Below are 23,782 nucleotides of genomic sequence, written 5' to 3'. Positions count from 1 at the left end.
GATTAAATTTATATATATATATACATATATATATGTATAAAAGAAATACATATATGTATAAATGTATTTAATTAGGCTTCTTCATTCAGATGAATTGCTCAGTTTCTTGTCCATCCTTGCAACTATACTAACACAGCAAAGAAGGGTAAATAGGATGGGTAATAAGGATGGAAGGGCAATAAGGATGAGTGCTTAGGGCCAAGGGAGAAAAGTAAGAATTTCTTAATTTTGTGCCTCCGCTAGGAGGATTTTCAAGGAGCCACAGTCTTGTCTACAGACACTGAAGGAGATACATCTGTCATAGTGCCTTTTGGACACAAGAGGAATAGACTTGAATGCTTAGTGATATATGATATTCATCTGTGTATCTTGTTAGGCCCTTTCTGTCTATTAAATATCCAGAATGACTGGTGTCACAATAATAGGCCCATATACTTTATTTCAATAGTGACCTAGTTGTCAAATTACCTGTCAGGCTTCAACTGGATGAAGCCGTGAAATCAGTTAGTTAAACTGGCCAGTCGCTGGCAGATAATGAGGTAAACAAGATCCTACCAAGATTTGTTACAGACAATTAGACCTGGTTATATGGAAAATGGTTTTCGAATATCCAGCACTAAAGATGTGTCTAATAAATCACTGCCTAGGAGGAGTGGAATTACTCAGTCCTGTAACTATCTGAAAGTAGTCTCTGCAATACTGAATATGGATATTAATTCAAGTGAGGTGAGTTCTATTTGCAAAGATGAGGCAATACTCAATCAAGCGTGTCTTTGGAGCAGAGAACTTTCCAAGAAGTAAAATACTTCCTTAATTTAGAAAGTTTTGTCATAGAACCTAACAAGATGAATGTAAAAGAAAAAAAAAAAAAAAAAAAAAAAAAAAAAAAAAAAAACACTGCAACATCATATCATTTTAAATTTATTTTTATGTTTTTAAAAAGAAACAGAATCTACTTTCTGATGTACATTACAGATAATATATCATCCCATTAGCAGCTGTGGCTCAAAAGACAAGATTAAATATTTCCTTTCCTTAATGACTAGATTTATTCAGTAATGGCTGAACCATTTGCGTGACCATTTGACAGGAAAGCAGAGGTGGTTAATGAGAACTTCATTAAGACTGATGATGAAACAATACTGTAATAAAGGCATCAATTCAGAGTGTGGGAGGATGCAAAGACAGGAGTAAGCACTGCAAATGTGTAGTTTGACCTCTTCTGTAATAGAGACTGTGGGGTTTGAAATAAATGTCTGGCTTTTAAAAACGAAAGAAAAAAAAATGTTTTAAATTGAAGAGATTTTCATTTCAGGAGGATGTTGGTTATTGTTCTGTCAACAATTTGTCAATAATACTTATGAAATGTACTTGATTTCAAAAATCAAATTTTGCTTAAATTCAAATTCCAATAAATGTCTCTTGTCATACTTTTGTCCTTTTATGTATCTGATGCCCGTTTCTGAGGAGTCAGGAGTATACCCATATATCTTTGCTTAGCTTGGAATACCAAACAGGTGTGTTTGCTTTACTACCATAAAACCGTCTTTTACTAAGAAACTGAAGATCTCTCTATTAACTCTTTTTTTCCTCCTATTTTGATATCTGAAGACTGTGATAAACGAACATCTTCACCTTCCTTTTTTATAAACAAACCTGTTTCTTTAAAAATTTCACTGAGACCTTTTTTTTTTTTTTTTTCCAAATATTTAGTAATTCTCATGCCCTTTTTCTTGCTCCTCTCCAGTTTTAAGGCCATCTGTCTTAAAGTGAGAACACTTGCACTTGATACACCATTCCATCTGTTGTCACAGCCGCCCAGATACAAAGGCAGAATATCTTCGATTTATAACTTAACTATTTTCTGTGAAGCATTGTTCAGGTGAACTTGATGTTCATCGTATCTACTGAGATTTCCGACTGCTTTTATAGCAGTTCCGGAATAAACCATAGTGAATACATGTGCAAGTGTCAATGTGTGTGGATTTCTTATCGTGAATAACCCAAGCAGAGATGAAGAGATTGAGTAGTTCTGAATGAATGAGTGAAATTACTGAGGCAAGTTGAATGGCATTTTGTGTTAATCTAAAAAGATAATGAGAAATAGATTCATTCTGGTTTATTTTTTTTCCATCCAGACTTTAAGGCCCTGACTGGAATGCCTTTATTAGGAGCAAAATTGCTTCACGTTCCCTCTCTAGTAGTTAGAGACAGGCACTTCCAGGGGAAGGTTCAGATCTTGGTAGGGAACATTACACTTTCACTAACCTTCTGTTATATGTTATATATTGGTTATCCTAAAGGAGCTGTGTTACAGATCACAGCTTGCACTGACAGATCTTCATCTGACTAATGTTATTAGAAAAAACGAGAGAAAGCAACTATTTTGTAGAAAGGCAGATCTGTGATTTTTATGGAAGAATGCATTAGCATTCAGCGTTTACTATGGTAAAAACTTTCACTTACAAAGACTGTAGGAAAAAAGAAGCTATTAACCTTCATCATCATAAATAATTAACCATGATAGCAGCTGTACATAAGATCCATCTCTCAGTTAATGTTTATCCAGACGGATAATACCTGAACTGACCAAAACCAAACACAAATCCCATGGCACACCGAAGTCAATCTGTCAAAATCTGCTTACATGTCCAACTGCATGAAAAAGAATCGACTCATTAAATAAATAGCATTCTAAAATTATTTTTTTGCTTGTGAGCTAATTAAGATCCTACAGCTCTTCGAAGGCTGTTTATTGTTTGGAGTGCAAATACAGAGTGTTACAATTTGGGGAAAGATCCTGTGTGCAACACAAATGTGGAACAGAAATTACAAGAGAAAGGATTTGTGAGAAGAATCCAGAAAGGCAAGACCATGTGACTGTGTCTAGAAATCTTGTTAAAATACAGCACTTCAGTGACATGTTCTCTTCATAGAAACAAAACAGGAAATCAGGGAGGACAGAAGCTAGGGATGCATGAATGAAGATCAAGAGGCTTCTCAAGAGTAAACAAGCACTCAAGTTCAGTTTTGACCTTGAAATTTTTGAATACACATATATAGGTCCTCCAAAAGCACTTTTAAAAGGAGGCAGGTGTGGGGTGTGAATTTCTTAAGGTATTCAGCTGTAACTTAATAATCTTCTAATTTCAATGTGTTTTCATTTTTGTTTTTAATCTTAAAGTATAATTTTGCTCAGGTTGTCAGTGCTGAAGGGATGTTGGGGACCCTCCTTTGAAATTAGGTTTGACAGTTCTCCATCCCAACACTACATTTGCGCTAATTGCAGGCTGGCACAAAAGGAGTAACCTTTTGCAGACCTGTGGACTTACTAATCACTATTGCCTCAGGGAAAAGTGGTACCCCTGTGCTTCAGTCTGAGGCAAAAGAGTAGGCAGTATGTGTGAGAAATTTTTTTTTTTTCTGTAGCTCTTCTGAACCAAATTTTGGAAATATAGAGAAGAAATACAGATGTGAAAATGAGGGAAGACAATGAAAGAACTAATATTAGAAGGATTTAAAAAAAGGACGGAGGTAGCGGGGGGGCAGGAGGGGGGAGAAAACTGAGGAAAGAAGATCAGAGAATACAGGAGGAGCCAGCAGGCAGCCAAAGCCTAGTAAATGTTGTCTTCAGTTCAGTTATTGTGCTAACATGGGAAAGCTTTATGCTAAGCATCCTGTCTTTTCACACTAATTGTCTCTTTTCATTTATGAGCAAACACAGATATTGTTCGCCACAGTGATTTTTAAATAGTTGTTAATGGGCTCTGGAAATGAAATACGAAAAGCAATTCCTACCTCTCAGACTTATTTTTTGAAGCTTGCAGTATTCAGGGGCATATATCAATCACCACATCCATTTTGACTGGCTCACATCTGAAAAGTTTTCTTTGCAGTCATAAAATGTGGATATGAAATTGTTTGATCCATGATCCTGAAGCACTAAGATAACTCTATCATGAAGGAAAACAGCTTGCTCGCTAAGCTGCCCCGAATAGGCTAAATGTGACTTACAGATCCAACAGATGCAAGTACAGAGTGATAAACAAAGGAGATACAACAGTTATAAATCATATTATAGAAAATTCATTGCTGAAAATTACAGCAATAAAAGGTTTTAAGAAGAGTGTGCTTAGACATGATTAATAGAGTAATGCTCTTTGTGTGCTTCTGCTTTGGTATTCAGCAAATACCTTGGAGCTTTTGTTTTGTTGTTTGTTTGTTTGTTTTTTCATACTCCCCAGGGCAGGTTATTCCAGGGTTGCTCAACAAATAACTGCTGAAATGATACCGCTGAGGCTGCTTGTGTCTGCCAGAGTAGCCCTGCCCAGCTACACAGATCCTTTATAAGAAAGCCAAGGAGGGAGAAGAAACCCTGTAGGACAACAAAATAATAAGTGCCTGTACCTGAAAAAGGAAAAGGAGAACAAAAAAGACGAAGAGACAAAAAAAAAAATAAATAAAATAAAAGAATGGACATCAGCATCTATTTCTAGATCTTTACATGAGGAACACAGATCTCCCTCCCCAGGAATCAGAACATTACAAAATGAGTTTGAAGGTGATCCTGGAAAATGTTCATGCAGAACAATTCTGCAGTGGCAGCAGGAGGGATGGACTGGATGTGAACTTACTCTGGGTCTCTTCCATCTCCAGTTTCTATGAAAACAGTCACCATTCTGTAGAAATATGGTAAATATTTAAAAAAATCATAGATACAAACTAAATAAAATATATTAAATAACAAGTTCAGCCAACTTAATCATGACTTTTCAACTTTTTGAAACAAGACAGCAGGGAGGAAGAAGGAACGGGCTTAAGATTTTTAGTCCTCTTTGTTTAAGGCTAATTCACATAGGACACACCTTCATGAGACTTGTTCAATAACATTTATGGAGCTGGGCTGGAGTTGTTGTTGGATTGTTCTCAGTCCACAGAGCTGCTGATTCTACCCAGTGCACACTGGGTGCTGTCTCTCTCTAGCAGCCTTTAATTCAGATTTAGCTTTGTTTGTATTTCACTCCTTAGCTGGATCAGTAGATATCGTTTTGGGTAGTGTAATACCAGTCCAGTCCTTGCTGCATTTACTCACCCAGAGGAAACTACACCAAGTGCTGATTTCTTTCTTCATTCCTGCACTGAACAAAACAACATCAGTTATCCTCCAACAGCAAATCTGCTCCTCTGCAAAAGAGCCATGTGTTGCAAATACAAAGACTTCATCATCCTCAGCAGGGGAAGAGGAATTTTTGATTTAAAAAACACAGAGCTCTGTATTTGAGCACGTGGTGCATCTACAAAGTCTAGCTGTAGTGAAGGGACTTGTGTTCCATGGGACAGCCACTAGACAGTGATATAGCCTCACTTACACGGCCAAAGTATGTCAGCTTCACACACCACTAACTGCCCCTGCCCCTATCTGTCATTTCCTTCACAGCCTAACAACTCAAATTTTCTCTGAATCCTAGACAAATCTCAGCTTGCACGTATTCCTTCTGTGTACTCATCATTCAGTCTCAGCAGAGAGGAAGACTTGAAGCCTTTTCTTCTATAAAAATCCAAGATGAGGAACATTCTGGGATAGAGGGAGACAGGAGTATGCCTTGCCTTTTATGATGTGTCTGTCCACTGGAAGGAAGACCTCAGTTTTCTGGGTTGTAAATCTTCAGAGTGCTGTCTTTACACTATCAGCTCAGCTTCTTTTATTAGCACTAAAAACAACTTAAGAAGATACGGCAGACATAGTTGTTTTTCCTATCATGTACTTCCCTGAACTTATGTAAGAGAACAAAACAAAGGAGAGCCTGTTTTATGCTTTATATCTATAATTCTCTTCAGCACATTGGGGCCTGGTCACAAGGCTAAGCCATTGGTAACGTGGTTCAAATTTGGACTCCAGCTTCCCAGGCAACTGGCTCAAGCCAGTTGCACCCATACCTGTAGCATTAGGCATACCTCTGAGAAGCACCAGCTGCATCATCAGCAAGCTTTGCTGGAACCAGCATCAGACTTTCCAGTCAGGCCATCTGACTTTGCACCTTGCCATTTAGCCTTCATGCCTCACTCCTGGCCCTTTCTTCTTCTCCAGCCACATGCACACCTTTTGTAAGAGGCACAGATAATAGGCTAACTCACTGGAGCACCAAGCCAGTCCTAGTGCCAATACACCCTTCTGCCTAGCTGCTGCACTTGAGAGCTGCAAGAGTTCTGTTTGGGAGGTCACCTACATCTCTGTCCAGAGCTTGCTAGTTAGAGATATGGATGTAATTGTCCTCTTAACCCTCTGCAGAGTTTCTGCAGGGAAACCCTTCTGTAGCCCCATTTGTGGTATTATTTTGTCCTTCGCTCCCAGTAGGGACCTTCAATGCAAGAACAAAATTACTATATGCAGAAAGCGACCCTTACTTCTCTTCTGTATAAGCTGTCACCTGCCTGGTTCAAATCAACACAACTTTACCCTTCCCCATGCTTCTGTGGGGCTCCATCACCTCATGGCATCTGCACATTCCCTATTCCCGTTACTCAGTAGGAGATTAACTTGGAGAGGAGAAAGTCATCCTCACAGCCAATGTGTCTGCAAAGTCCTGCAACAGAGATATTATCCCTGACTAGAGGCCATCAAAGGCAGCATCAAAAGAGCTGGCAACCTACATGAGTTGGTTCAACTGTGCCTCTGTTTGCCTTAGTGCAGGGCATAAGTTGTGCTACATGCATAAATCCACAGCTAGGCCTAGGTGGCTACAGATGCTACTCCAGTCCATGGTCTCCTCCACAGAGCTAGACAAAATCTATGACATAATTTCCACCACTGGCTAGGTGGGGCTGGTTCAGCGATGAATACAGCAAAATCTGTCTGTCAGATATTGTGGATGAAGTTTGGAAAGGCACCACAGGCATTTTGTGACATCTGGCCTGGATCCTTTCCTACTTAAAATGTTTTGTTTTCTTCCATCATTTCTGCCTCTGTCACATAACTATAGTTGTGTGTTTGCTCCAAATATCCAACTCTCTCTTCTTCTACAGTTTCTCCACAGCCAGAGAACAGCCTTTAGAAAAAGGGTTTTTTTGCTATGCTCTGGTGTAGTCCTGGAAAATATAATTCCATAAACTTGGTGTACTAAGAAATCTCTAATGTTTCTTAAAAGAAAACTTTATTTTTATTTGGGATTCAAAATATTAACACATTAGAGTGCTGCCTGGAACTGCTAGATTTGCTTGGGTGCCTAAAGATCTTTAGTTTAACCTTAACAGTGAATTCTCTGCATTTGTAAACCTTTTCTCTAGAAACTCTTCCAATTAAGCATGATTCAGAGTTATTCATTTACCTTTGCAATCTATAAAATATTTTTTTTAATCTGGAAACTGTAGTCCTCTCATTATGATTATACAATTATACTTTAAAAACTCCTAAGGATGTTGCTCTATTTCTTAAAAAAAAGTATATATTGTACTGCAGTAGAAATGGGAAAATAAATTAACTGCAAAATTAACTGCTTCCTGATTTGTGCAATGCTATTTGAGGATCCAGGTGGGTTTGAGAGCATTGGTAGTTCTGCAAAAATATGTGGACTAGTCATTTACTAAAGTTAGGCCTTGTGAATCTCTTTCAGAAGCGAAGGTCTTGTGTCAACTCTTCAGGATGAAAACTACCATACACTTTTAATATATTCTAAGCATCACTCTCACAAGTACATTGAAACTCTAACAATATTTTCGTTGTTATTATCTTCGGAAAATTGAAACTAAACTTTTGGAACGTATCCAGACCACTGGGGTTGAGCTGCAGAATGGCACAAAAATCTGAGTATAGAGCTACACGCAGCATGATACCTTAAAAAAGCAGTAGAGATAAGCTTCAGATATACGCCTAAGAGATGAGCTTCAGATACAAACTATGTAATGATCCCAAAAGACAGTGTGGCTCTCAACCAGTGTTGAACTTTGGATGTGAAAAGAAGTGTAAGGTAAGTGCTAGCAAATACTGATGAAAACATTTTTTTCTCTGTATTTCGTTTCTTGAGATCCAAATAAATTGTCCATTTAGGTGAATAAAGAAAATGTGGGGTTATATGTATGCACGCAACCACACAACACAGTACAGACAGAGCTGAGGATTTTCTGCTTCGGAGATCCAGGTCTCTGGCACTGTCTTCACCGCATCAGGTTCAAGCCACAGGGGAACAACAGAGAAAAGAAGGCTGGAGATTTCCCAGCGTGAACTGGAGTCCGACCCCGCTTCTACCCTTTGGAAAACGAAGCGAGGGATGCTTTCCTTCCCCACGGCAATGCTCCACCACAGGGCTCCGGGCTCGGGTGTCAGCCCGGCCAGTGCCGGCACACGGAGGGGAGCGGCACACGGAGCATCCCGGCGCATCGCTGCCCCGCGTGGGAACTTGCCCGTGGGGGCAGCCCCGCTGCAAAAAACCTTGGTGAAGCCTCGCAGAGGTATCGGCTTCGCCCACCACCCCACACCCGGTGCCCCGGCCGGGCTTTGCCGAGCCTGGGAGCGGGGCGCGCCCGGGCGGGTCCCCGCGGTCTCCGCCGCCCGCCCCGCCTGCGTGGCCCGTGGGAGCGGGTCCGGGTGCCGGAGGCGGCGGGGAGGGCTGGGACGGGGCCCTGGCCAGGGGTTTCTCTCTCCCCCACCCCCCTCCTCCCCTCGCCGCCGGTTCCCGTGAGGCTGCAAGTGCCGCCGCGGCAGCTGGGGGGCCGGCGGGGGATGCTGCCGCCGCCCTGCCCAGCGCCGGAGTAAGGGCAGGCGCTGGTGGCGGCAGGAGCAGCCCCGGCGGAGGGACGAGGTGAGCAGGGAGCGGGGGCAAGGGGGCGGGTGGGCGCCCGGCAGCGGGGCCGGGGCGGGCAGCGCTGCCGTCGGGAGCAGCCCGCCCTTGCTGGGGGCTGGGGGCGCACGGGGAAGGGACGGGGCGCAGCCCGCGGGGTCTGCTCCGTGCCCGGGAGGGGGGAGCCCGCAGGGCAGCGCGGCGCCGGGTTTGGGCTTTGGGGGTGCGGGAGAGCGGAGGAGCAGCGGGGTGGGGGCGCGAGTCGGGGGCGACGGGGAGCGAGGGGCATCCCCGGCTGACTGAGCCCGGCCGGCAATGCCGGATGCAGACGTAACTCGTCGGAGGGACCCCCTCCGCCTCCCCTCCCCAAATCTGGGGCAGGATGGCTTGTGGTACAGCTACGATCCGGCGAAAGGAGAGATCGCCGTACAGCTCAGAGGTGTTTTCTCTGGCTGAAGTTATCTAGAAATAATATTGAGGCGAAGAACCGTAATTCATAACAAAACTTTGAAGAGCAACAGGTCGTTTCACTGAAATCACACGTGGTGGGGAAAAAAATCGCCTCAAGTTGTGCCGATGGAAAACAACTAATAGCGATATCGTGTATACCGAATCATAAGTATTGTTTGGGGAACTCCAAACACTACTCAAAATGTTACCGTATGTCTGAAGAGATTTCAAAAAACTAGAGAGTCTTTTCTTAAAACCTTCGTTTTTACTTCTGGGGATACAATCTTTAGAATTCCTTTGATACATTTAATCGTTTGAAGTGTTTCCGTTTTTGATGATGTTTTTCCAACCTGAAACAGACGGCCCAATATATGCAGACCTCCTGTTTGCTGTCAGGTTTTGCCCCCCAAACCTGCCTGTGTGCTTGCTGCACAAACTAGAATTAACCGTGCTGGACAACCCAGGCTGCACTTAGAGGAGCGGGGGACATAACGGGCAGGGGACATAATAAGCCAGTCACCCTACATATCCCAGCAGCACCAGTGTGATGCTCCTGTTCTATCATGGGTGTGGAGGAGAGTGGCTTTGCATCTGCATCCTTCCCTGATTTCCCCATTTGGGTTGTGTTTCTATCACAGTCAGGACTTTCCTGCGAGCTACTCGAGTTTCACTAACTGGTGTAAATGTAAAGAGGATGTGCTGGGAGGGGCGAGGTCAGGGGAATATTAGTGAGGCATTGCTAAGGCTAATTTCCAGACAGTGTAGTGTCCCTGAAAGTGTTTATGCTAGTAGTGGGAATTAGAGCCCTTAACTCCCGTTCTTGATTTAGGCTGGGGCTAGGCAGCTGTGGACTCCTTCCTCTCTGTCCTGCCTTTCTGCAGCCTCACCAAGCTGCATTACTAAGCTCTTCTTTCAATGAGAAATGCAAGTTCCAGCCCAGGGAACAGGATCCAGTCCTGCTCCCAGTGAATTCTCTGGGATGTGGTCATTGATCTCAGCGTTATGGTTTCTGTATCCATACATCCTTTCTAGTTGTGAGAGGGGAAAAAATATGGTTAGGATGATTATGAAATATATTTTTGCCAAGGTGTACTGAGTGGCAGTGAAGGGAGCTGATGGCTGTTCAGAGGAAGCATTTGGAGTCACCTACATATTTCATAGGGTGATCCCAACTTTGTGCAAAGTGTGTTTCGCAGTATTTGACACCAAACTGTCCAACCTATAATTTTTTCTACGGTTAGTGGTGGAATGGGTGACATCCAGGCAACATTTTGGCATTGTTCTCAAAGCAGCAGTAGAGTGATGTTGAAGAAGATTGTACAGTTACTTTCCACACTAAATTTAAGGCTCAGTGGAAGATTCCAGGTCTGTCAGTCTGACATGCTTTGCACCACTCTCAGAGCAATGCTTTCTTGATATTAGATTACCTTGTTAGAATTATCTTCTGAAATATAAGCAAAAATGTCAAATGAGACAGTAAGAGCTTTCCAGTAAGCTCCCATTCCATCTGCATGTGTACTGGTGGCTGCAAACAACCTCTTCTGCATAAGTTGATGGACTTTCTCGGTCACTTATTAACTGCAAGAGTGAGGAATGCTTTACCTGCACTAATTTGTGCCAAGGATTGCAAGAACGTTATTGATACTCAAAGTAGACTGAGGAGGGCATTGGTAGCTCTAGTATCAAAATCTTCTCTTCTAATGTATCTGGGCTATTCCATATGAACACATTTTGTTCAGTTGAGAAAGTTAGGATAACTGAACTGCTCAGCTCACAAAATATGAGAGATTGTAATCTTTTCATGTGTATGTGAAACGCAAGTGAGTGCAATATGATCCAGTGACTTAATTCTAAAGATGATTCCAGAACTTGTTCTGGGTTTGGACACCGACCTTGAAAAAACTATTTCCTTTCAGTTTTCCTGTTTCAAAAGTGGGGTGAAGGACAGCATTTTATGTGGTCTTGTTGGAAATGTCTCATTTAGAAATAGGTGTTTTTTTTAAAGCACACTGGAATTTCCATGCCAAAAACTCTGTATTGTTTCAAAGCCTAATTACCATATGGGAAGATGAAAGCAAAGGGAAGTTTCAGAATTTTCTGGTCCTTTTTCCCACCGTGTTCAGGAGGTTTCAATCGACTGCTGTGGTGCATAGGATCATGTGACTGCTTCTGTTTTGCATTCTTCAAGTGGATCTTACAACTGGATCCCCTGTATCTGAAACTAGCTTTATTGATCAAAATGAAGTTTTCAGTCGTAGGGAAAATTTCATGATACTTAACTTGACACTTTCTAATCATTAGCTTGGGGCACTTGGCATTGACATAGTAACATATGCATACAATTCATTGCACTGATATTGAGTACTTTGGTGGACAAGATGCTGAACACCTGGGTGAGTGTATGATATGGGGATGGCAGTTAGTAAGTGCCTGGGTTGTTTTTTTGTTGTTGTTTTTTTGTTTGTTTTTCATGTGGCAAACGTGGCTGGGGTGGGAGGAGGCTTTGGGTTTGTTGTTTTGTTTTTAACACAACTGTGACACTGTAGATACAGTCCTGCAGCATTGTCTTACGCAGAGAGTAAGGGCCATTGTGCTGTGTCCTAAGTCTGGAGGTAGATTTGAGCCATTGCTCCCCAGGATTTCTCAAAGTGTAAGTACTCATGGCTATGGTGGCACTTCACATGCTAAGTGTCCATTCCAACACCCACCATTTCGCTGCATTGCATTGGGAGTGGGAACTTGTGGTGGCAGATAAAAAGAGAAAAAGGAAAAGAAGCCAGAGAAAAGAAAGAACAAAGGAAGGGAAAAGAGACAGGAGCAAGGGTAGCAGTAATTCTAGCAAAGGGAACATTTTCCAGTGAGCAATTCTGAATGTGATGTAAAAAATAACAACTGAAAGTTTTATTTTACTACACAGAGCCCAGATTCTTCCTTTGATCTCTGTGCAAGCTTCCTTTTGGCATCTGTGGGAGATCAGTGGAAAGAGGGGAGTGTGTAGTCTTGAATTTATGATGCAGCCCATGAACAGTCATGAAACATAATTCAGTCCTCTCCAAAAATGAATACATAGCTGTGAGTCAGCTAGGAAGGTACACTGACGGTCCTGAAATTAAAATAAAATAAAATAAAATAAAATAAAATAAAATAAAATAAAATAAAATAAAATAATAAAAACTCAGTCTGTTCAGAGGCATCTCACCACCAAAATAATAGATAAGCCATCTGAATACACTGCTCATTGCAACTAAAATGTTGGCATCTGTTGAAACTAGCTCACTATCTCTGCTACTGCCTGCAGGAATTCATGTGTATGCTTGATTTGTGTAATAGTGTATACAAATAGACTATTTTTGAGATTTTTACTCGTAGTCAGCATCTAGAGACACAGTTACTTCAGCTTAATAAGGTAGGAATGCATTAAATGGCCCATAATGAATAACAAGAAATTCTCTACACTTCCTTAAATTACAGGATCTGCAAATTTTAGTTTATTCTTAGTTTAAATTGTTAGTAAATTGTAATAGTTGCACTTTGAACTTGCAATTAGCAATATATGAGAATTAAGAGATATTAACAGATGCACCAACTACTCTGAGCAAACCAAATATGCAAGAATTCATGTAACTTTAATCAGTTGACTTCAGATGTTAATCATGAATAATCAAAGAGCATTTCTACGTATCTACAGAAAGTTTGCTGTAACTTGAGAGTTTGATGCATCTATTTCTTTATTGTGCCACTAATATGCTTGAACACTTGATATTGTGAGTTAAAATATTGGGAAACTAGGTTCTTTAGGATCCTTTACATACCTCTTATGAGAAACAGAACATTTAGGAGCAACCCAAAGCAAAGTCTAACATTAAATTGTCAGTGTAAATCACCTCTGCTGTAAAAAGCCCTCCCCACTTTCTGCTTTCAGTCTGCAAGTCCTTCTAGCACTGTGATGCTGCTCAGAGCAGTGTGCTGGGTTTTGCAAGCAGCAGGGCTGCTGACATGTTGCTGTTACCATTACTTCTCTTAGGAGGGCATGTCAGAAACCAGAATACTCATCTATAATGTGCTCTGCAAACAGAAAAAGAGCTGGTCCTTGCTATAAAGTGCTGAGATTGTCCCTAGGAGATTAGGTTAAGGAGACGAAAGACATTTCATCTTTTCATCTCCTGTCATCATCATCTCAAGACAGAGTTTAACAGATGTAGCCCTTTTCTCCAAGAAGTACCAAATAACCTGTATTTTCTGCGTTCTGTTCTCTGTTCTTTGTTTTCATTTTGCAACATTGCTTGAAATGGTGACATTCATTCCCCATTTCTGTTTTTCCATCCTTTGTCTTACTAGTGGCATGACACCATTAATTAAGCATTTGTTTGAGAAGTTGCTTTGTTTGAGAAACTGCCTGTGCAAAAGGAGCACCACTGAAGACAAGCTGTTGGAGACATGTAGTATTATGGGGAGATTTCCTCCAGCCCCATTACTCCTAGCTCCTCTAGCACCAACTGGAAGCATGAGCAGGTGATGGAGATGAGAGCAACTGTCTCAGTGAGTGTGCAGCAGATCTGTGCCTCTTACACCAGCTTTTAGTGTCAAAGTGTTCAGCAAATTTAGAAGGTCTTCAGGAGTATCCACTCATGGCTGCATTTGCATGGTCCATTGCACACGGATCTCCACAGAGGCAAGGCAGAAAGCAAGCATGGGCTTTGGTGATGATGGTATTCACCAGTGAAGTTACGGATTGGGGATAGAGGTAACAGATTTCATGTTCATCCAGCATTACTTAAATTCATCTTTGAGAAGCCTGAGATGATGTAGAGCTTGCAGACAATTTCATCAAGCCCCCTCCCTCTTCCCAAAAATGTTCAGGATCCTTTACATACATAGTGACTGTCATTTTCGATGCAAAACAGTAAGTTGCCTAGCCCACAGCTGTTATGTCCTGGAAGGGTAAGGACCTGTAGGTTTGGTGTTATGTCTGCTAGCCTGGTGCAGTTCTCTCAGCATAGTGTGTGGGCAGGTTTAAATATCCAAAACAGTGCCTCAGTAGTTGGTGCTTTTGGCAGGGGTTGCCTTCTTATTCCCATAATTTTTCACCTCTCACCTCATAGCTGTCACACACAATACACATTTCTGCTCTGTTCTTTGGCCTCACTTGAGAGTTGTGGGAAGCTCTGTGGGTCTACATGTACTACATGCAGTCCACTATGGTAGCTGTTTTCAAGGTGAACTACTTAGCTGCATGCATTTTTAAATATTTTGAACATATCATAATTGGTATTTGCAAGGAACTTCTGACTAACATTGAGTGAGCCAGCCATCTAAGCCCTGCAATACTAAACCAGTTTTCAGATCTATCTTTCTTTGTTTAAATTTTACAACACATTCTACATTTAGCCTTTGAGGAGGAATTTAACTAAACTGTACCATGTCTACACCAAGCAGTACACTCACTCTATGCCATGCACTGGGGCAGCTTGCTCAGATGTTGTTCTCTCTACACAAGGGTTTTGAAAGTATTTTTAATAATGGAAGTAGTTCCTTCCAGGAGACTTCATATTGGAAAGGCTGCAGTTCTCAATGGACAATTAAGGACAACTTATCTACATCACATTTAAGTCCCACAAATACCATGAGTCTTTCTTCATAGTCATATACTTTGCAAGACTGTCATATTCTTGCATAAATGATAAAACAGCAAATGCTGCTGATGAGTTTTCTCCATTTAGTAGCCTTCAGTCTCGGGAAAAAGCACAGATTTATAAACCAAAATGTAATCCTAAATCTTCCGCTGCTTTTATCATGATTCCAGGCAACCTGCCTACAGTCCTTATCTTACCATAGGAAAACAACTGTAATTCTTCTGTTTTATGAATTAGAGATTGAAGGGGCTGGATCCAGGTAACAAATGACATACTAGATATAAAATTGGTTTCTAAACAGCAGAAATAGTTTCCACCCATTGCACCACAACATCCTTAAATACATCACTCTATATGTTACCCTTGCCTAAAACATTGTAATAAGGACACAAACATTAATAGTAACAGTGGGGCGTGAATCTATAGGTGAACGCAAAGGCATGATTTTTTGGTATGATTTAGACTTATGTCTTCAATAAATACATCAATAAGAGATTCTGCTTCTTTTACTTCCCAGGACAGTGTTAGGTTGAGTAATTATACCAGCTAGCAAAGGTAAACTGCTGCTTCCATATCTTGGAAGGCTTGTTTGCACATTTAATGGTATCATGTATCATATATCTGACGTATCATGTCCATTTTCATGGGCATTTGCATATTTACACCTCTGAAAAGCTATCAAACAGAAATCTCTGCTTAATCTTAAGGAAAAGCCTTTTTCCTCCTCTCTCTACAGTTAGATCAGAGCATGTACTTCAAATACACTGTCTTGGAGCTTTCAGTTTGAGAACTTTGAGCAGAGTCTCACTATGAAATGATGCAGGAGGCATAGCGTCAATGTGTTAGCATGCAGAGAAGATACCTTGACTATCCAAGGCTAGGCAGCATCTGAATGATACTTTGAGGGTGGAAAAATTTCTGTGCCTGAAGTGGGTAATGAGTATCTCAGGAACATTTGAGCATTTGAACTTCAGTTTCTTGGTATTAATAACTGCAATGGCTTCCTCTTCTGGATTGTCTGCCACATTTACTGTATTTGTTTCTCTGTACTTACGTGTTGACATTTTGGTCCACAACCATGAGAGCTAGAAGTGTTTAATTTAGCTGGAAATCATGATTCAAATTAAAACACCTGATTGCCGATCAACAAAGTCATACGTACATTTTTGCTGAGTTCATGCTCTGACCATAGATGTATCTGTAGCTCTATGTCTGGAATCTCATACAGGCAGAGCCTATCAACTTTTATTGGAAAGAGACAGAATGAAGCAGAGTAAGTCTGTTGTTTTCTGTTGGGGTTGTTTTGCTGTAGCTATTGTTGTTGCTTTCACAAAGTTTATTTAAGTTTTCATTTGGGGCAAGGAAGTATTTTATGATGGAAGACCAACAAATATTGGGCACGAGGCACTCTGAATGGAGAGGAGTTTAACACGACTAGAAATGCTGATATGTTCATGTGATGAGTGTGGTGAGTGTCATGGATGAACTATATGGAGAGAAGAGATACAGTGGTTCTTCATGTTGTTGGACACCGTCCATGAAATGATAGAGCTGAAAGAACTTAGGTAGGGCCTGGATCTAGCCAGATTTCAGTACTTGTCAAACTGGAACTGCTCTGGTTGAATTCAGATGTCTGACATTATGTCTACAGTGCTGAACAAGGTAGCTGGGTAGAGTAGTGTGATGCCACTATGTCAAAGTAATTTAAAGATTTTATTCTGAAATGTCTTCTTCCTGAAAGTTTTATGGTTTTGTCAAATTATCTCTCATGTAAGCAATACTGTGATATCTTTACCATTTTCAATTTTTAGAGTGAAATTTTATTCTGGGATGTGATTTCTAATAGTCCTGTTTTCTTATTCAATACAATTGTTGCCGTATTTATCAAGGTGAGAGCTGCACTTACAAAAGACAAAAACAAATCTTGAGCACTGTGGTTTCTATTAACATTGCAAAACTAGCAGAGCTGACACTACTATTTGTACCCTCTCTCTTCATTAGTATTGCCTAGAAAATTACTGACTTAAGTGACAGTTGTAACACCAGACAGGAAAATATGGAAGCGCCTAAGTGACACAGAGGGCACAATTCATTGTAACAACTTGTTGTTGTTAACAACTTGCAGACTGGAAGGTAATCTTGGAGCAATGGCCATTAAAAATAATAATATATTACAAATTATGAAGTGAATGCACTTGCACACAATTCATGGAATTTTAAGATTTTGTTTTTATCATAGCTTTTTAAAACAGCTCTACATTATGTGGCCTTGACTGAAAGCTATCCTTGTAGTAAATCACAGCATATTTAAATAGCTGCCTCAGAAACAAGAAGGTATGGCTGAATTGATCCAGGATTTGAACATAAAATTCTAGACAGTAATAACTGTTGACAATGGCTTGGCCTCCAGATATTGTCTTTCATCAAAAGATCTGAAAGAGCTTTTAAAAATGTATAATTACAGCATAATGGGTTTCCATTTTGTATCAAGGATTATCAAAATATAAAAAATATACAACAATAATTTTCAGATCTCTATTGCTGGGTACTCATGTTCATTTTATGATTCATGTTATTGGTCTAAATATGGGTTTAGATGGCAGTTTGCATTCTAGTTTCAAAGTAATATGATTTCCAGACCCAAAGATGACAGGGAGAATTTTCCGTGAGCATATAAAACATTTTAAAGCCTATTTTATTTATTTTTGCCCACTGGTATCTGTGCTCTTAAATTTCTTTTTTGCTTTAAATAATTTGTCTTTGCTTCAGTTTGTAGTCACCAGCTAACAAAGCCCTATGATGCTTAAGCTAATAATGTAGCGTCTTCTTCAGAAGCAAAGCAACTACTAAAGTTATTCAGGCAACATTACAGCAACAATAACAAGGAAGGGAAAAGGACATAATTCTTGGTTAAGCATCTAACATAGCAGTGCCGATGTGTACCCAGCAATGCACATTTCCTCCTACGTTAAGTATTTTAGGTGAGCAAGAATTCACATCCTGTTGGAGAAGGGGATTATGAGATACATATCTCTTAATTAAAGGAACACAGTTTCACTAATAGAGCTGACAGTAGGGTTAGATAACTCATGCTTTAATCTTTTTCTTTTGATACTGTGGACTGATAGAAGTCAAAGATGAACAGTGACCCTAAGGGATCTCTCTGTTTTTCCTATGTACTTTGTTCACATTAAATTTAAGTGCTCTCATGTTAATATTTTGGCACTTTTCTTCCAAAAAGTTTGTGGATTACAGTTTTAAGTTGTTTCTAAAATTTAGAGACCAATCTCCTGAGAACCTGCTAACTTCCTTAACTTTTTCTGTAATTAGAGAAAATACCCATGGGAGTTAAAGATAACCTTCCCCCAGTGGTACTCAGTTGTTAAAAACCCTGTCAGAATCATGGGCAACTGAGTGATGCAGAGTGGTCCTGTAGTTATACAGCAGCATGCAGGGCTGAAGCTGGCTTCCCTGCTTGTTACTGGATTTGGGGAAATGCAAAAATGTCATAAAGTTATTTCTGTTTCACCCTGTCCCATCTGGCCTTATGCCAAGAACAGCTTGGAGAATCTGGGCATGACTTGTACAGCAGCATTTACTTATGTGTAATTGTTGCAGCTCGTAGTTCCTCCTCAGTTAAATGTTTAACCTATGGGTTGTAACAGATGCTGAGATGCATTGCTTTCCACTATCTTTATTTTTTCATTAATAAAATAATAAAATACTTTTATACATGGATTGTGTAGATCTTAAGAAGGTAAAAAATAAATCTGTCTTCCACTGCTTACTTAGTTTGCAAGTCCTGACAGTTTGTTGGAGTCCTGATATCTGTTTATCTTGGTGCATATTTGCAGTACAACTTAAAAGGTTTACAATAATCATTTTATGAAAAAATATATAGATTTCCTTACTCTGAACAAAATTTATAACTATATCAAATGGTCTTATCCTAACTCTGATTCAATATACCTGCATTTTTCCTATGACTGAAGAAACAGAAAGATCTTGTGGTTCTTCTGCAGATTGTTAAATGAACTATCCTACAACCATTTCTTCCAAAAAATTCTACATGCTCCAAGATGCTACAGTGATATGTGCAAAATGATAATAACAGCTTCTTGATATGATATTATTCTAGGAATACTGTATGAATGTATAAATAAAGATTACATGATAATGCAAATCTCATCTAGTTGAAAAATGAAACAATGGACAAATAGATCTGTACAGACTTTAGCTCGTGCTGTGGGGTTGAGCTAGCTAATTTTTTAGTTCAGTTCTAGTTCAGGTGTTGCCATGACAGAAGTTGTTTCAGCTCATTTAAACAAAAAGGAAAAATAATCATTCAGGTTCAGCTCGGATTTGAAGAAAAGCTCCTGCTCTTGCATCCTGATTCTGGGATCATTTAATCACACATAAGTAATCAGATTATTACTAATAGAATATAAGTAAAATTGATAGCAGATTTTGAAATTTTAATCAACTTTACACAGATTTAATACTTATTTAGAAATTTTTATCAGTAGTAAATTTCCTTTGCTGTTCTTCATGTATTATTCACTATTCCATAGTCTTAAAATATTATTAGTTTAGAAGTTAGAAAATATGTATGCAACTAATGGATCCTTTCAAGGTTAAATGATACCAAGAGAAAGAAACTTTCTTATATGTTATTTGTCTGAGCAACTCTTTTGTATTGACAGAATAGAATAGAGCTTGAACCAGACATGCTACTTCAACTTTGTCTTTACCTGTATTTTGAGCATTTCTGGTAATCTATGTTATAAAAAAAAAAAAGTATTAAAATAATAATAAAGAAAGAAATAAAATATATGTACATATAACAATCATATGAATGCATTACATTGAACATGCTTTGAAAAATAGTTTAGAGATTATGCCAACTGGCACTGCAAGACCTGAGTGACAGAGACTGAACTCTCTTTTCAAAACTGACTCCAGGTCAGGCTTTTCAAGTCAGAGAATTGATGCTCTCTGGTGAGCAAGTCAACACTTAGTTTTGTCTGGTTAACCGCTCATCAGTTTTTTTTATCCTGAATTACAGATTTCCTACATAACATATGAATGACCTGTTGAAAGATTTGAAGGTAGCGATTAAGTTGGGAGCTGCATAAATTGCCATGGAATAAAATGGCAAGTAAAGAGACTGGGATGCTCCTCCTCTGTGACGAGATTCCAGCTGTGTACTCTTTTTATCTACCTTCTGGCTTCTGGTACTGTGCATTTTTCTCACTAGGATACTGAATTTCCTATTGTCAAACCTTTTCAGTATTGGTAAATTTGGTTCAGACTTCTTGCTGTGTGGTTCGACCAGTGGCAGACCACATTTGAAGTTCATGCTCTGCAAGTGCATGTTCTTCGGTCTACTTTAAAAGCCTAGCTTTGGAGACTTCATCTGGGGGTCTGAGCAGTTCACCAGCTTGTCTGGGTGTGTTCATGAGCAAAATGGTAGATTACTATAGTCATGTGTGAACAGGGATAAGGGAGATTGGAGGTCTTTTCAGTGATACTCATCTGAAAGATAAATGAGGGCAGGATTTAACAGAAAATTAAATTATTTAAATCAAATCATGGAAGTTGTATCAGTAAGGTGGTGTTTGTTGTTGTTGTTGTTTGTTTGGTTTGGTTTGGTTTGGTTTTGCAAAAACACAGTATGATTTGGGGTCAAAAAACAAAGACCCACTTCACAATTGAATTACAATAATCTGAAGTTTGGTTGGTTCAAGTCTTCCAGCCAAGTCAACGCTGAGCAGATGTCATATCTCCAGAAACTGTGTTATAGACAAGTGTCCACCTCTCCAATGTCCATGTTTGTCCTGAGCAATGTTTCTGACATTTCTGGCTTAAAACTGGGAAAGGTTTTGTAATTCTTCTGATGCTGAATGGAAAAATATCTTAAGTTCTGCCAGCATTCACTACATAGGGATTATTTATTTATTTATGACATAGCTTTGTTATAGGGGTAGCTGTCTAGTGGTTTTGAAACTGAATGACACCTACATGGTAAATAAATACATCTTGGACAGGTGTAAGCCAAGCTCCTGCTGCTTTTCAGCAAGACTTAGATTCTCAAGGGTGAGATTTTTATACTTAATTAATACCTAAGCATTTGATTAGGAAGTTACTGGGCTTTTCAAACACACCTAATTATCCAGCTCTTTCTGACTTCAGTTTCCAGGTCTGAGGACCCTCATCTATAGTGTCTATTGAAACGGCAAGTGTTTGTGGTGTTGTGACATAAACAATTAGCATTTATTTGATCAAACTGTAGTCCAATGTGTTTTCTCTCACTAAATCTCCAGTTCCTAGTTTCATTTGTTATTTCCATGCCCTGTTGTTATCAAACATTGTAACTGTTCATTCAGCAACTTTTTTATGGGGGGTGAAGGGGAGAGTGGTTGTTTCAGGTATAGGTCTATATTTTACAGATGTTATGGCTTAGGAAAAGTTGTACTACCTGCAATGATTGGTCCATTTCAATGTGTGTCAAATGTATTAAAAGTGTTTAAACAGGCACCTCTCTCAATACAAGAACTTCTGAAGGTGATGGAACTGTGTAACTATATGTGTTTGGCACCTGTATTCTTGCAAATGAGACATCGGAATTTACCCTAAAAACTGTATTGTTTTAAAGCTGCAGGTAAAGCTCAATTTGCATGTTTTTACAGGGCTTATATGATGCTAACTTTATCCAACATGGCTAGATTCCAGAAGACACAGAATAGGTGATAGTCTTAGTAGTGAGGCCAAACCCAGGAACAGCAGATTGACAGGCAGACAAAGACACAGTGCTTCTCCGCTGAGTTCACATGATTTTAAATACATAAATGTATTAATGAAACTTTTGAGTATAAATATCCATTTATAAACTATAAATTCAGAAATAATCATACAGGTACATAAATAAGAATTGTGATGGTATCTAATTGATAGTTCTTGACAGAAGATACAGTAACAAGCAAATATGGTAAAGACAACTGAGTCAAAAATGGCTTACCTTTGAAATAAGAAAAAGAACAGCTGAACTTGCATTTCTGGATTTCAACAGAGTGTTCCTTACATTTTGTCCCCTAAATACAGTTTCAGCATGGTCTCTTCCTGATGGTCTTACCATGTACATAACAATATGTTTGTGAGCACTCTCCCATCTCCATCCTTCAGCCAGGATAGACAGAAAAAAGCAGTACAGAGTGGATACTGTGTGACTGGTGTCAACTGGTGGAAAACTAAAGCACAAGATAATTTTTTTTTCAACCCAGGAATATAGCAAGCTTACAAAAGTGATTTATCTTTTTATCTTTTTATCTTTTTTTTTTTTTTTAAGTAATGACAAATAATAAGAGCAATATGAATATTCATTGCTAATGATGAAACTTACTGGTAGAAATATGAAGTCCTTTTGCATCAGTGCTTCAACAACTTAAAACTGTAGAAGATGAAGATGAGACTTAAGGTGGAAGGTTAATTATCACAGCTCAGTGTATATAGTTCTGAAATAACCAACAATAATTTATACTGAAGAAAGGGTCTAGGCAAGTCATGTAGAGGTGTGGATCTATTTTTCTCTGTATCTGTATATAAATCTTGGTTTTCTTACTGGGAGTCTGATAATCAACATAATATATTTTTATAATATTCCCCTCTTATTAATCTATCTCTAAGATAGTATTCCTAAGATAACAGGAAACTTTTCTATCTATTCAGAAAACCTTTTGTGGCTTCCTATAAACTCTGAAAACACTTAGAGTCCCTTGATACTGATGTTCCAGACAGAGTTATTAGTGCTGAGCCTCCAGACACAGAAATTGAATTTACAGGCTCTTTGCTCAAAGGCTTCAAAGAGCTGAAAGGATGGAGATAGTCTGGCATGGAATAGTATACTTTTCCTGATTTCACTTTACAGAAATTAAATAAACATTTACAAATAAAATCATGAAAACATTTATTTTAATTAGGTGCATAAGAATTAGCTGTTCATTATATCCTCCCACTTGCACATTGTGGGGAAGAACTATTTGTCTTCCAAGAGTGTGGAGGTGAGGCAAGACTTCATTTAATGTTCATTAGGAAGTCGTGGATCCTTGGAGAGAAACTATGAGAGGTGTATGCAGTATTATTATCATTATAAGGTATGTATAATAACATCCTCTTCCTTTATTCTACTGAGAAACAATGATTCATTTTCAGTATAATCCATCCTCCACTGAAAAGGTCAAAGCTAATTGCTATCTCTCTATTTACTGCCTTGGTAAGAAGAGGTTTCTTTTGCTGCATCCAATATACAAGGAGTAAATGACCAAGCAAGAAATCAAGCTATCAAGAAACAGGGCATATACAGTGAACACTGGAAATCTTACTGATGCAGTGTACCTTCTACTACTGTTTTCATAGCCATGTTTTTGTTGTTAATAAGTTAAGCTCAGAAAGAGGTTATAAATGTTAATGTTAGATTTGTGTTCTCCTTGATTCCTTGCAGAAGGACCAATACGGGGGTGTTTTGCTTTGTTTGAAGTTGTTTCCTTCAGCTTTGCAAATATCAAGAGAAATGAGCATGCTGTCCTCTTAAGATTTAGGAGTAGCCTTGACATTTAATAATTAAATGATGATTGTGCTAGGTCTTTTGCAAGGCTCTTTAGCAGTGTTTTCAGACATAATTAAAAAATAAATAAATGGGAGAGGGTAAAATTTTGATTAAAATTAGCTGCTCCAAGTCACTTTCTAAATGTTTATGATGGTACTTTTGTGATGGTACTTTTTCACTGCCTAGCTGGTATTTTCATAGAGTTTTCCAGATTGCAGAAATGCAGATTTGCTCAAGTGAATTTCTGTGGTACATCTTAGATCTCTCTTTTTAATAGTGGGAAGGGGAATTATATTACCATTTTTTCATTGACAGGTTGGTTT

General features: G+C 39.3%; 1 protein-coding gene across 1 annotated transcript in view; it reads left to right on the top strand.

Moving 5' to 3' along the window:
* Positions 1-8,567: 8,567 nt before the first annotated feature.
* Positions 8,568-23,782, top strand: part of CASR (calcium sensing receptor) — a 72,807-nt gene continuing 57,592 nt past the window's right edge. Inside the window, exon 1 of the mRNA XM_027449712.3 lies at positions 8,568-8,795. The gene's annotated coding sequence lies outside the window, so the exon portion shown is untranslated. The remainder of the gene's footprint in view (positions 8,796-23,782) is intronic.

This window comes from Anas platyrhynchos, chromosome 1 (assembly GCF_047663525.1).
Source record: "Anas platyrhynchos isolate ZD024472 breed Pekin duck chromosome 1, IASCAAS_PekinDuck_T2T, whole genome shotgun sequence".
Lineage (NCBI taxonomy): Eukaryota > Metazoa > Chordata > Aves > Anseriformes > Anatidae > Anas > Anas platyrhynchos.
This window is presented reverse-complemented; position numbering and strand designations above follow the sequence as displayed.